The sequence below is a fragment of the Somniosus microcephalus genome, chromosome 1 (assembly GCF_052327205.1).
Source record: "Somniosus microcephalus isolate GS21.2 chromosome 1, FLI_Smic_1.0, whole genome shotgun sequence".
Classification (NCBI taxonomy): Eukaryota; Metazoa; Chordata; class Chondrichthyes; order Squaliformes; family Somniosidae; genus Somniosus; species Somniosus microcephalus.
In genome coordinates this window covers 108,876,213-108,889,253 of record NC_140987.1, presented here as the reverse complement: position 1 = coordinate 108,889,253, position 13,041 = coordinate 108,876,213, and positions in this window count along the sequence as shown.

Here is a 13,041-nt window from a genome sequence, read left to right as displayed (position 1 = left end):
GAAGGCGAGGAGGAAGAGTAAGCCGGACCATCAGTGCCGCACTCAGCCAAGGCAGCCCATTGCCATAATGGGGACACGTCTTCCCTGGAGGGGAGCAGGGGGGAATGGTCTGAGGAGGGTGAAGCTCCGGGGCCCAGCGGGCAGCAGCAATGCGGGGGGGGTCGGGAATGTAATGTATGTACCTTTAAGGGGGGAACTACTTTGTACAGCTCATGTATACTGTAGTACCGGCAGTGACCACACCTGTATATAACGCTGAGTAGTGATCTGTACAGCTCAGTTGCAGTTTGAACCACGTTGAGTAAACACCTGTTGTACTGTTCTCCGCAGTCCATTTTTTAAATTATACACGGACGTAACATTGGCGACGAGGCAGGTTCGAACCTACCTGCAACTCTGCATCACCTCCTGGGGATTCGTTCCTGGAGATCAGTGGATTGGAGGTCAAGGCCAGAGACTCGGGCGTCGACCACGGGCAACCGCCCAGTCATCCAGCAGAGATTCGAGAATTGCGGGGGAGGCTGTCGAGAGCCAGGCTTGGCTTTCCAGTCAAGGTGGTCCAGCGAAACGGGCTGGCAACAGGTAGTGCGCAGACCCTTCCCGGATGGCGGCGGGCTAGAGCCGACCGAGCGGCACAGCAAAGGGCCGAGCAGCGTCGACAGGGAGAGAGAGAGAGAGGGCAGAGCGCACAGGGCGCAGCCGGTGTTCAGGGGCCAAGCAGCATCGGAGAGAGGGAGAGAGAGATGCGCAGAAACCCGCGAGTCGCCGCCATTGCCACGAGGACCGCTGTGAGCAGCGTCGGAAGCAGCGGGGGAGGAAGGAAAGTGCGGGAGATGCAATTTTAAGCCATTGGGAGACGCCATTTTAAACCACACCCAAAATGCCGAAGAGTGGCAGTATCACCGCATTTGACAATGAAGTCGAAGATTGGACTACATATGTCGAACGAATAGTGGTGTACTGCAAGGCAAATGAGGTGTTAGATGACAAGAAAGCATCGGTATTGTTAAATTTAATGGGTGCAAAGACGTATGGTTTATTACAAAATCTAGTAACCCCAACAAAGCCAATGGAAAAGAGTTTTGAAGACATTGTAATGATACTAAAGGAACATTTAAAGCCCACACCGCTGCTGATAGCAGAAAGATTCATGTTTCACAAATGGAACCAGCATAAGGATGAAAGCAATGCTGATTATTTAACAGAACTGCGCAAACTATCAAAACACTGCCAGTTTGGAGCGGGACTGGCAGATACCTTAAGGGACAAGTTTGTGTGTGGGCTTCAAATTGAAGGAACCCAGAAACGGCTTTATCTGAAAAGGACCTTACGCTGGAAAAGGCTTTCAGCATTGTGGTATCATATGAAGCAGCAGCACGGGGCGCTGCAGAGATACAACAGAGACCGCAAGAATATGGCACAAACGAAATGTCATATGGAACAGAGAAGTGCTATCGCTGCGGCAGAACAACACACGACCAGAATGATTGCTGGTTCAAAGACAAAGTGTGCAGACAGTGTGGAAAAGTAGGACACATAGCACGAGTCTGCAGGTCGGGAAAGAAAACCAGCAATAAGAAACCGACCAAAGGGAAGTAAAAGAAGGTACATAAGATAACGGAGAATAGTTCAGACGAACAAAAGAGTGATAACGACTCCGAAAGCAGGGAACTGAGTTGTCTGAAACTACATAATGTGATCACAACGGAGGATCACCGAAACATTTGGGTCACTCTCAAGCTAGCAGGAGTCCAGGTAAAGATGGAATTGGACACAGGATCAGCCCTAACAGTCATAAACTGATGGGACTATGAGCGGCTATTCTCACACATACCCTTGAGAGACACAAAAATTATTTTGAAGACATACACGGGGCAAAAAGTCTACCCCAAAGGAAAAATAAGGGTGACTGTTATATATAACGGTAAGGAAACACCAAAACTAGACCTGTATGTATTGCAAGATGGAGGACCAGCATTACTGGGACGTGAATGGATCCGGAAAATACAACTGGATTGGCATTCCATACAGGCACTGACTGTGGCTGACAAAAAGGATGACAACGTCACACCTGGGCGACTGTCAAAGATCCTAACTGATGCGAAAGAAGTGTTCCAGCAAGGCCTCGGAACACTAAAAGGCATGACAGCGACGATTAAAATTGAAGAAAATGCAAGCCCAAAATTTTTTAAGGCCAGACCGGTACCTTATGTGATCCGCCCAGCCGTCGAAGCAGAGCTGGAGAGTCTGGAACGTTCAGGTGTACTGTCCAAGGTAGACTGCAGCGAGTGGGCTACAACCACCATCCCTGTGATGAAAAAGTCGTTGAGCAGCACGCCTGGGGAACCAAGGAAGGTTCGCATCTGTGGGGACTTTAAGGTAACAGTGAACCCGGTCCTTCACACCGTACAATATCCATTTCCGCGGATTGAAGATATTTTCGCCTCACTATCTGGCAGGAAATGCTTCACTAAGATTGATCTGGCCCAGGCGTATCTGCAAATGGAGGTAGAAGAAGCATCAAAAAAATACCTCACAATCAACACCCATAAAAGGTCTCTACCAATACACCGGCTGGTATTCGGGGTAGCATCAGCTCTGGCTATTTGGCAGAGGGCAATGGAACAAGTCCTGCAAGGGATCCCAGGGACCCAGTGTTATTTGGACGACATCCTGGTCACGGGCGAAAATGACAGTGATCACCTTGCCAACCTGGAGCAGGTGCTCACTAGATTGCAGGAATATGGGCTCCGAGCTAACCGCCCCAAATGCGAGTTTTTTAGAAAACAGATCTCGTATTGTGACCATGTTATCGATAAAGAGGGGTTACATAAGTCCCCAGAGAAGATTGAGGCAGTAGTCAAGGCTCCAGCACCGGAAAATGTGCCACAACTGAGGTCGTTCCTCGTGCTGGTAAACTACTACCATAAGTTCTTGCCAAATTTGTCTACAATACTACACCCACTGAACACCTTACTGCAAACTGGGGTGCCATGGAAGTGGAGTGACGAATGTAGACGAGCTTTCCAGAAGAGCAAAACACTAATCACATCGAAAGAGGTATTGGCCCATTACAACCCAGCATTACCAATTCGGTTGGCATGTGATGCGTCACCCTACGGCATTGGAGCGGTGCTGTCGCACAAATTCTCGGACGGCTCAGAGAGGCCAATAGCCTTTGCGTCACGATCACTAACCTCAGCCGAGCGTAACTACACCCAGATTGACAGGGAGGCCCTCAGCCTAATGTGGGGAGTGAAAAAATTAAATCACTATCTGCACGGGCAGAAATTCACCTTGCTGACTGATCACCAGCCTCTTGCCTCCATTTATAATCCGAAGAAGGGCGTTCCGGTGATGACTGCGCAATGACTACAAAGATGCTCACTTTTTCTAGGGGCGCACCACTATGAGATTGAATATAAGGGCACGAAACAGCATGGAAATGCTGATGGGCTATCATGCCTGCCACTGCCTACTGCGGAGGAAGCACCAGCAGTGGATCCTGTCGAAATATTCCATTCGATTATAGTTGAATACCTACCGGTAACTAACACTTGTATCGAAAAGGAAACCCGAAATAACCCGACACTGTCTCGGGTATATGATTTGACGGTGAAGGGATGGCCAGCACATGGCGACTCATTGTTGCCAGCATTCTCGACAAGGAGAGAACAGCTGTCAGTGTGCTGGGGGACCTTGATGTGTGGATCCTGAGTGGTAATTCCACCCAAGTTAAGGGATAGAATACTCAATGAGCTTCATGAGGGTCATCTGGGAGGGGTAAAAATGAAAAGCCTAGCCAGGGCTTATGTGTGGTGGCCGGGAATCAATAAACAAATTGAGTACCTGGCCAAGAGCTGCTCAGGATGCCAGAAAGTCCAAAATGCACCACCACAGGCCCCTCTACACCCATGGGAGTGGACCTCATCTCCATGGCAACGGGTGCATATTGATTTTGCTGGTCCATTCATGGACTCAATGTTTTTAATAGCCGTGGATGCGCACTCGAAATGGCCTGAGGTCATCAAAATGTCCTCCACCACCACGGAGAAAACTATTGCAGTCCTACGGACCATTTTTGCCAGGAATGGCTTGCCAGAACAGATTTGCTCCGACAACGGACCACAGTTTCTGTCCGAAGAGTTCCGGAGGTTCTTGAAAAAGAATGGGGTAAGGTATTACACATCCGCTCCGTATCATCCAGCCACAAATGGATTGGCTGAGAGGTTCGTACAAAACTTTAAGAAGGCAATAAAGGCTATGTACAATGACAACATTCCGCTGCAGCACAAGGTGGGCGATTTCCTGTTCGCCTACCGGAATGCGACACATGCAGTCACCAACCAGGCCCCAGCCATGATGTTCTTTAACCGAAGGTTAAGATCTCACCTGGATTTGCTCAGACCAAACGTACGAAAAGATGTTGAGAGTAAGCAATTCCAGCACATCCATGAGAAGCCAACAAGGAGCTTCAATGTAGGGCAACCAGCCTTGGCCCACGACTACCGAACAGAAAAATGGCAGCCAGGTACAATATGCACACGGCAGGGCCCACTAATGTACACAGTGGATGTTGGGGAGAGCATCGTGAGACGCCATGCTGGCCAGATCCTAGAGTCACAGGAACAAGTCAACCCCATGCCTCGCCCATACGTACCTGGTGATGAACCCGATGTACAGGTCGCATCTACCCCAGAAACAGTAGCATCAGAAGCTGATGAACCAACCGACGACAGCGGGCCAGAATCGCCTCCGCACCAAGAGCAAGACACTCGGGAAAGGCGCTATCCAGAAAGGATCAGGAAGCCTCCCCAAAGACTGAATTTATAAATAGACTATTTTCAGCTAATGTTGCATGTTAAAAGTGTTAATTGTAATTAGTTTGATATTTAATTGTTAAATGAGTGTTATGGTACTGTTAATCTAAAAGGGGAGGAATTGTAATATATGTACCTTTAAGGGGGTAACTACTTTGTACAGCTCATGTATACTGTAGTACCGGCAGTGACCACACCTGTATATAACGCTGAGTAGTGATCTGTACAGTTCAGTTGCAGTTTGAACCATGTTGAGTAAACACCTGTTGTACCGTTCTCTGCAGTCCGTTTTTTTATTATACACGGACGTAACAGGGAAGCTCGGCGGCCTTCTCCCCAGAGGGAGAGTCTGGCCTCGAGTTCTGCTACAGTGAGTGCAGAAGAGGTGCGGCTCCTCGCTGAAATGAGCACCCAGGCAGAGCACAGGCACACTGAGCTCATGGCTGCAGTGGCAAAGATGCCCAAATCCATTGAGTCACTGGCAAAGAGTGTCCAGGTCTTCGGCGCAGCACTGGCAAGGAGTCTGAAGGACTTCGGCGCAGCACAGGCAAGGAGTCTGCAGGACTTCGGCGCAGCACAGGCAGCACAGGCGGCTTCCACGCAAGTGCTTAGTGGTGCAATGCAGTCAGTGGCTGGTCTGATGCAGACGCAGATTGAGGCCACACGAGCACTGACTGCTGCCACCCTCGCTGGATCGGGCACGAATTGCTGGGGCCCTCGCCGCGCCACAGCAGGCCAGCAGTCTGTGCTTCAACAGATTGCTCCGCATGCTGCAGTGCTGCCCCGTGGGCGTGCCAGTGTGTCGTCCGACCAGGGAGTGGCTGTCCTCTTTCAGGATGGCAGCATTCCTGCTGCCAACACTGTCACTTCTCCACTGCAGCTGCCACCACCTGTAGGACAGACTGCTGCCGCCCATGCAGAGTTGGAGCAGTCAGCAGCCGGGCCCTCCAGGCCCAGAGCTAGTCCAGGCTGTACCACATGGGCATCTGCCGACTCAGTTTCTGACACTCAGCAGCCTTCCCCCAGCCTTGCTGCAGCCACTGGGGTCCCATTGCGGAGGAGCTGCAGGGTGGGAAGGGGCCAATCTTGCAAGCGAAGCAGACCACCCTTGAAGGGCAAAAAGTAGGAGGTGTGGCAAAATGCTGCTTATTTTTTTATTGAAGGCCGAGGATCGTGGTCATTTTTTGGTTACTCTTTTGTTCATTGTCTCCAGGTTGTGAGAGCCAGTTATGTGTCTGACTGCTTTTTTGGGGGTTTCTCTCTATTACTTTGTCATGCGGGAAGGGCACACAGTTTGTTAAATAAAGAAGTGTCTTTATTCAGAACTAGCTGGAGTGCCCGGCGGTGCCGAGGCTTTTTTGAGGGCATGTTATTGTTGGAAGAGAGAGAGAGCGACTGGGGGGAAGAGAGAGAGCGACTGCGGGGAAGAGAGAGAGCGACTGGGGGGAAGAGAGAGAGCGACTTGGGGGAAGAGAGAGAGCGACTGGGGGAAGAGAGAGAGCGACTGGGGGGAAGAGAGAGTGCGACTGGGGGGAAGAGAGAGAGCGACTGGGGGGAAGAGAGAGCACGACTGGGGGGAAGAGAGAGAGCGACTGGGGGGAAGAGAGAGTGCGACTGGGGGGAAGAGAGAGAGCGACTGGGGGGAAGAGAGAGAGCGACTGGGGGGAAGAGAGAGAGCGACTGGGGGGAAGAGAGAGCACGACTGGGGGGAAGAGAGAGAGCGACTGGGGGGAAGAGAGAGAGCGACTGGGGGAAGAGAGAGAGCGACTGGGGAGAAGAGAGAGAGCGACTGGGGGGAAGAGAGAGAGCGACTGGGGGGAAGAGAGGGAGCGACTGGGGGGAAGAGAGAGAGCGACTGGGGGGAAGAGAGAGCGACTGGGGGGAAGAGAGAGAGCGACTGGGGGAAGAGAGAGAGCGACTGGGGGGAGGGGGAAGGGGGGTGGGGGGGTGGGCGGGGGTGTGTGGGGGGGAAGGGGGGTGGGAAGGGTGTGGGGGGGCAGGGTGGGGGAAGGAGGGGGGAGGGGGGAAGGGAGAAAGTGAGGGAGGGCGGAAGGAAAAAGGGATGGGGGGAGAAAGGGAGGGGGGGAGCCAGCAGACCCTCTCCCCTCTGACGGTGATGTCTCCGCGGAGCTCCGTACCGCCCCACGCACTGACATGGCCCAGCCGAGCGCAGCGCCCCGGTCAGCCCGAGCCCCGCCTCCCGAGCCCCGCCCCACGTCCTCCCGAGCCCCGTTGCTGGGGTTACCCTTCCACCCCTTCCCGCTCTCCCGAGCACCGGCCTCCCGAGCCCCGCCGCACCGCCCGAGCCGCGGGGGCGAAGGAGAGAGAGAGCCGCCGCTCCTCCGGTCGATGAGTTGCGGGCCGACCCCTGATGAGCACTCGATCAGCTGAGCCCGAGCCCCGTGGTGACCGCAACTCACCTCCCGCTAGGCTCCCTCCCGCCCCGCCAGCCTTTATAAAATGGCGGCGATGGCTACGCTCAGCCCAGTCCCGCGCCGCCAACCTTTACCAAGATGATGCCGATCGCGGGGTGGCCCCAGCGGGGGGGGCGGTGCCTAGCTCAGGCGTGGCTGGGCAACAGAGGCCCAGGCTTCCAGGGCTGGAAAAACGGTGAAAGGTAGGAAAATTATAGATGTTAGAGAAAAGATTGACAAATGAATTAACTTTTTTTTAAAACAATTTGGCCTAGAAATTGAGTTTGCGCTGCGCCAGGGCTTTAGCGCCGGAAGTTAGCGCCGGTGCTAAAGCCCTTTGCGCGTGCCAACAATTCAGTAGCGCCGCGCCCAAACGGCTGCCGGCGCTACTGAAGGGTTTTAGCGCCTGAAAACTGGCGCAATGCGCTGCATTGCGGCGCTATTCCGGCGCTGCGGCGCCCGCTGCGGTGCGGCAGGCTCGGGAAGTGCAGGCCTCCTCCTTCCATTAAGGAGGAGCTGCCTGCACCTGGCCGCGGCCCGCGCAAATCTCATCAAAATTGAGCCCGGCACCTCGGACAAGTGCCGGGATTGCATCTGTTCCGGGGGGGAGGGGGGGAAGTCCGGGGAGGGAGCTGCGGGCAGGCGGCCGGCGGGAAAGCGGCCGGCCGCCGCGCCTCCTTAAAGCGCCAGCGCAGACTCCGGCAACACTCGTTTGCCGGAGTCTTAGTTGCGGCTGCCACTGGGGAGGCGGCCGCAACTGAATTTCGGCTTGGGGCCGGGTTACCACAGCAACCGGGACGCTGCGCACACCGATGACGTCATTGGTGCCGGCGCAGCGCTACCGGTCTACCGCCGCGGAAGGGTGCCAGGCAATTTAGGAACCGGCGCCAATTGCAGCGCTAGGCCCTCTAGCGCCGCAAAATCGGTGCTAAGGGCACTGAATTTCTAGGCCTTTGTGTTTTAAAAGCAACTTTTTTTTTGCTGGAAATGTAGATTTGAAAAGAAACACGCAGAAAGCGGGAAAAAGAAATGAAGAGTTTGGAATCAAGATGGCGGCCACTCACCTCGGTTCAGAATGATTAGGCCCACCCACACACGCACCGATTGGTCAACCGTCAGGTCACTGAAGTGTAGGATTGGTCAATCGTCCTGTCACTCGACTCTAGGACAGCCCGCCCGCACGCGCGACGAACCTGCCCCAGTGACGCAGTGATTGGTCGACCATCGGGTCGCTCGACTGTATGATTGGTCAACCTTCACGTCACTCGATGCTAATGAGCGGATAATGAGCGGAATTTTGAATAATGAGCGGATAATGAGAGGAATTTTGAACGTTTTTTGGATACCGTGGGCACAATCTTTGTCTCCCCGAAAAGTAAATACGCTTATGACCATTCCGGAATGGTAAGCTTTCTTTTGATGTAACGCACGTGTAGGTACACTCTATAACTTGAGAGTTTATAGCCGGACAGACAGACAGACAGGCAGACGGAAGGACAGACGGAAGGACAGACAGAAGTACCGCTTTATATATAGAGATGTGCATGTTTGCTCTTTGAACTATTTGTTCCCTTGACTGGCTTAGGGGTTGCGGAACGGTTCCATTCAGGTTCTTTGAATGGCACAAGCCATTCCCTCAGAGGGGGCCTAGAACCGACTTGCAATAAGCTGCTGACGGACGGCCCTTGCACTTTGTGCCTCCCTCCCGTCTTGGTGCTCTTCCTCCTCCTCCTCCTCTGCTGGTGCTCCAAAGTCTGGTGGCAGTGGCTGAGTCCTGAGGATTGCCAGGTTATACAGCATGCAGCACACGACAACGAAATGGGAGACTCGCTCAGGTGAGTACTGAAGGGCTTCCCCGGAATGGTCCAGACAGCGGAACCGTTGCTTGAGCATGCCGATTGTGTGCTCAATGATGTTCCTGGTCGCTTGATGGCTCTCATTGTATCGTTCTTCAGCAGGGGTGCTGAGCGCACGGAGCGGGGTCATCAGCCAGGTGCACAGAGGATAGCCCTTGTCCCCGAGAAGCCAGCCTCCTGGGTGAGCCGGGGCCTCGAAAAGGTCTACCACAGAAGTCTGGCGCAGGATGAAGGCGTCGTGGCTGCTGCCTGGAAAGCGGGCATTGACAGCGAGTATCAGCTGTCTGTGGTCACACACCAACTGGACGTTCAACGAATGGAACCCCTTCCGGTTGCGGTAATCCTCGGCATTCTCTTGCAGCGCCCGCAAAGCCACATGCATACAGTCAATGGCGCCCTGGACCATGGGGAAGCCTGCTATTCTTGCAAATCCCATTGCGCGCTCTTGCTGCTTGTCCAGGGTCATGGGGAAGGAGATGTACTGACGTCTCCTTTTAAAGAGGGCATTCATGACTTGATGGATGCAGCAATGCACCGCGAACTGGGAGATATTGGCAATGTCCCCAGTAGCAGATTGGAAGGAGCCGGTGGCATAGAAGTTGAGAGCCACTGTCACCTTCACTGCCACCGACAGAGACATCCTGCTCCTCAGTTGAGGCTGCAGATCTGGCTGAAGCAGGTGGCAGAGCTCAGTGACCACCTCCCTGCTGAATCGCAGCCTCCGAAAACACTGCTCCTCAGACATGTTGAGGTATGAGAACTGTTGGCGGAAAACCCTGGGATGGTAAGGTCTCGTGTGCCGACGCCTGTTGGCCCTCCTCCGTCTGGCCATGATTGGCACTCTCTCTCAGCATCTCTGAGCCCTCTCAATGTAATGGAGAAGCCCAACGTTTCCACCCATTGCAGCCCCCATAGTATGTGGCCACTCAAGGTTATGCCAGTGAAAAAGCTAACCAACTACAAAGTTCTGGGCCGAAGCCAGAAATACCTCTGCGAGCACTGACTCAATGCAGAAAGCTCTCTCCCTTTGTCTCTCTGCAAATCTCTCTCTCTCTCTCTCACAGAAGGAGTGGTCCAAAAATGGCTACCACAAAGAAGCCAGGAAGAGCCCCCTTTAAATAGCGCCCCCCCCAGCCCCACAGCAACTGGGAACCGTTCCAATCAACCAGTTGCTGGGAGTGCCAGGCGGAAAGAAGGGGGGCGCCACTGATTTTCTGGTTCGGGGCGCCCCAAGGACGTTGCACCATGAAATGACGTCAGGAGCTGCGCGCGCAGCTGAGCGGGCGTTGCGGTTTTGCCGCTGCTAAATGTCCGCTCAATTTTGCGAGAGGCGCAGGTCTCGCCGCGCCCGGGCACTAGCTGCCTCGCGCCCCAATTATCGCCCTCTTCAGGTGCTAACGGGTGGCGCAAACAACTGAATTTCTCCCCCCAAGTCTTTTATGTTCTTACTTTTTGAATCGTTATCCAATTCCCTTTTAAATGATAGCAAATACAGCAATGATAGTTCTGTTGAAGGGTTTCGACCCGAAACGTTGACTCTGTTTCTCTCTCCACGGATATGCCCTTTTAAATGATGTTATAGTCTCTGCATCATTAGCCCCTTGTCGTGCTGGGTACAGCAACCGAGTGGTTCAGCTACTGGACTAACAACGCAGCTGTGGCTCAGTGGGCAGCACTCTCACCTCTGGGTCAGAAGGTTCAGGGTTCAAAGTCCCACTCCAGAGACTTGATGGAACAAAAATCTAGACTGACACTCCAGTGCAGCACTTAGGGTGTGCTGCACTGTCAGAGGTGCTGGGCTGGATTTTCATTGGGTCGTGGAGGCGGGATTGGAGGCGTGTGGGGTGTTAACATCCCGAAATCGGGGGTCCCGACCCCATCCCGCACCCTATCCACCTCCATGCCAGTTTCAAAGGAGGCGGGTACCAGCCCTGCACTGGGACCCGCCTCCCCGAGGCGGGAAGATGGTTAGTACCAATTAACTGCCTGTTAACAGGCAGTTTTTAGCCTAATCCCTATTTTCATTGTTGAAATGTGGGATTCCCGACGGCTCCAAACCACGCCAAGTTAGCGAGGCGGGCCATCAGGATGAAGGGCTTGGAGGGTTCGAGATGTCCGGTGTTCAGGTGAGTGATGGGTGCATGAGTGCAGAGGTAGGTGTGTTCGGTGTGTCTAAAGTGTTTAAAGAAGTTCTACTTACCTTTACAGCCTTCCTTCCTTCAGGTCTCGGGAGTCCCTCATCTCACCAGCACAGAAAGCAGAATGGCTGCCAGCTGTCAAAATCTGCAGCCTCTGCTTTCTGTTCCGGGGAGATCTCTAAATCATCCTGAGAGGAAGGAATTAACTTGGAGTACAGATTGTCAGTGTTTGACAGCTTCAAACAGCTGTGAAACGCTGATATTTCATCTGTCAAAAGGTCTTGACAGATGAAATATCAATCTGTGACGTCACCTGTTGCCGGGTGGCCCTTAATTGGCCTGCTGAGCCCGCTGGGCGGGCTCAACAAGGTCAATCAAGTGAAAATCGCGTGGGTTGGCTAGAACTCGATGGGGGCGGGACTACAACCCCAAAAGGTGTAGTCCCGCCTCCTCAATGAAAATCCAGCCCGCTGTCTTTCGAATGAGATATTAGACCAAGGCCCTGTCAGCTCTCACAGGTGGATGTAAAAGATCCCATGGCACTATTTTGCAGAAGAGCCGGGGAGTTCTCCCTGGTGTCCTGCCCAATAATTATCCCTCAATCAACCTAACAAAAACAGATTATCTGGCCATTGTTACATTGATAGTTATGGGAGCTTGCTGTGTGCAAATTGGCTGCTGTGTTTCCTACATTACAACAGTGACCACATTTCAAAATGTACTTCTTGGCTAAAAAGCACTTTGAACGTCTTGAGGTTGTGAAAGGCGCTATAGAAATGCAAGTCTTTCTTTTTTCTTTTCTAAATGTACCATGGTAAGTTGTGAAATTAAATTCAATAAATAAATGTTAAAACCTAACTGGTTCACTTGTACTGTAGTGTATGTGCCTTTAAGGCAGAACTACTTTTACAGCTCCTGTATACTGTAGTACCGGCAGTGACCACACCGGTATATAAGCTTTGCACATGCCTCTGTACCCCCAGTCTAGAGACTACCCTCCTCCAGTAAAGACCTGTTATTTGTTAATGTACAGCATCCGTGTGATTGATTAAGAAAGGGAAGATAGATTATGAAAGTAAATTAGCAAAAAATATAAAAACAGATAGTAAGAGTTTTTATAGTTATATCAAAGGAAAAAGGGTGGCTAAAGTAAATGTTGGTCCCTTAGAGGATGAGACCGGGAAATTAATGGTGGGAAATATGGAGATGGCAAAAACACTGAATGAATATTTTGTATCAGTCTTTACAGTAGAGGACACTAAGAATATCCCAACACTGGACAAACAGGGGGCTAAAGGGGGGGGAGGAGCTAAACACGATCAAAATCACTAAGGAAGTGGTACTCGGTAAAATAATGGGACTCAAGGCGGATAAATCACCTGGACCGGATGGCTTACATCCTAGGGTCTTGAGGGAAGTGGCGGTAGGGATTGTGGATGCATTGGTAATAATTTTCCAAAACTCCCTGGACTCGGCAAAGGTCCCGGCAGACTGGAAAACTGCTAATGTAACACCCTTATTTAAAAAGGGCAGTAGACAGAAGGCTGGAAACTATAGACCGGTTAGCCTAACATCTGTGGTAGGTAAAATTTTGGAGTCCATTATTAAGGAGACAGTAACAGGACATTTGGATAATCATCATTTAATAGGACAAAGTCAGCATGGTTTTATGAAGGGGAAGTCATGTTTGACAAATTTGCTGGAGTTCTTTGAGGTAGTAACATATAGGGTGGATAAAGGGGAACCAGTGGACGTAGTGTATTTAGACTTCCAAAAGGCATTTGACAAGGTGCCACACAAAAGATTATTGCTT